Genomic DNA, 1,862 nt, shown 5'->3' with positions numbered 1-1,862 from the left:
TGTCCTTTGCCTAGTTGGGCGGATATGGAAGTGTTCTTTCCTAATGCTCCTAGAGATGCTAGCATGGGTGGTGAGGTTACCAAAGGGAAGGAGATTGTTGTTGAGAGTGGGGAAGAAGAAGAAGAAGAAGAGGAAGATGAGGAAGAAGAAATTGAAAGCTCAAATGATGAAGATGATGGTGAAACCTCCGGGTCCATGGAGGTAGATGACGATAATGATAGTGAGGATGTTGATGATGACGATGGAAGTGATGAGATGTCGCCGTGAGCGATAATTGAGGATTAGCAAGCTCTTTGAAGGATGCCACATATCCATTGTGAGTCTGCTACACCTCCTTTAGCTTTGTTCATTTCTCTTGTTTTCAATTATTTTAATCTTGATCATTGGTTTTGAGTCCTAACAACACCTAGAGGACTCCCACCTCGGTCTCATTGAGGTGTCTTATATTGTTCCCACCTTGTACAATCCAAAATGACAATTTAGTCTCATGCATAGCATACTTGTGCATGAACTCCCCCAATTTCTACACTAGCAATAGTGTCATATTTGGTTTGGAGAAGTTCAAGCACAAGAAATGTTAGTTAATTCAAATTATGCTCTCCAACCAAACAAAAATTCATGCATCATATAATATAGTTTAGAATGCATTCACTTGTTTATACATGTCATATAGTTTGCATTTAGTGTAGAATTCATGCATTCTCATATAGCTTGCATAATTTCCCATCGTATTGGCCATTGAGGACAATGCCGATACTAGTGTGAGGATGGGGAATTCTAACTCGACCTTTAAATCAAAAAAATGATAAAAATTGAAAAATTTTGAAAAATACAAAAATATGTTCTTTTGTTCCACAAAATCAAAAAACCCTAAAAATTTGAATTGAAAAAATCAAAAACATGTTCATTCCTTTATAGTGTAGTATTGTATATATTGTATATATTTGTTTGTTTGTTTGTCTATCCTCTTTCACATTGATCGACTACGCCACATCCGAGACATGAGGATCGTGAAGACCGCATGGTATGATCTTTCCAATCTCCTTTTTCCACTTTATGTTAATGACTATGTGGCTTTATTTTGTTGATGCGGTATACACCAATGTGATTATAGGAATTGCATTTAGATTATTTGGCATACTAGTTGGTAGAAGCATTTGCATTAGGTTGTATATATGATAGTTGCATCACGGCATGTAATTGCATTTAGGAAAATTTTGTGAAAGCATCTATTTGGGAAACTTGACAAGTGTATATAAGGCCCTTGTAGATACTTTTTCTTCTTGAGACTTTGCTCATTAGAATGCTTGTAAAATACCCTAGGATGTGTCATGCTAGTATCCTTTGACCCATGGATTAAGGCCTAGTCAAGAGTACCTTGTGGTGTGATAACTCATTGGCTACCGTTTATTCCAAGGTGACCCTTGAAACCATGCAACCATCTCCCACATTATACCACATTTTGTCAACAAAAGGGAATGGGCACAAAAATTGTTCAAATTTGAGTTCAAGCATTGAAATGAAAGTCAAAAAGTTTGCAATTGTATCAAAAGAAAAGAGGAGTAACAAAAATAAAAACTCCTATGCTTCAAATATAATGCACCCTCGTTACTAATTGGGGTAGCTTTGAAAATGTTCAAAAGAAAATGCAAAAAGTTGAAAGCTGTCAAGTATTGAAATGTCAAACATCAAAAGAAATGGCAAAAAGAAAGTGTTCTTAAATGTCAAATGCCACAACAAATTGGGGGGAATAACAACAACAAAATCAAACTCCCACATGAAACTCAAAAATCTATTGATCCATTTTCCATCGAATCCACTTTTGTGCATGGTAGAGAGGGGACGACCTTTCTTCATTTCTA

The sequence above is a fragment of the Silene latifolia genome, chromosome 9 (genome assembly GCF_048544455.1).
Source record: "Silene latifolia isolate original U9 population chromosome 9, ASM4854445v1, whole genome shotgun sequence".
In the NCBI taxonomy this organism is placed as follows: Eukaryota; Viridiplantae; Streptophyta; class Magnoliopsida; order Caryophyllales; family Caryophyllaceae; genus Silene; species Silene latifolia.
This window is presented reverse-complemented; position numbering follows the sequence as displayed.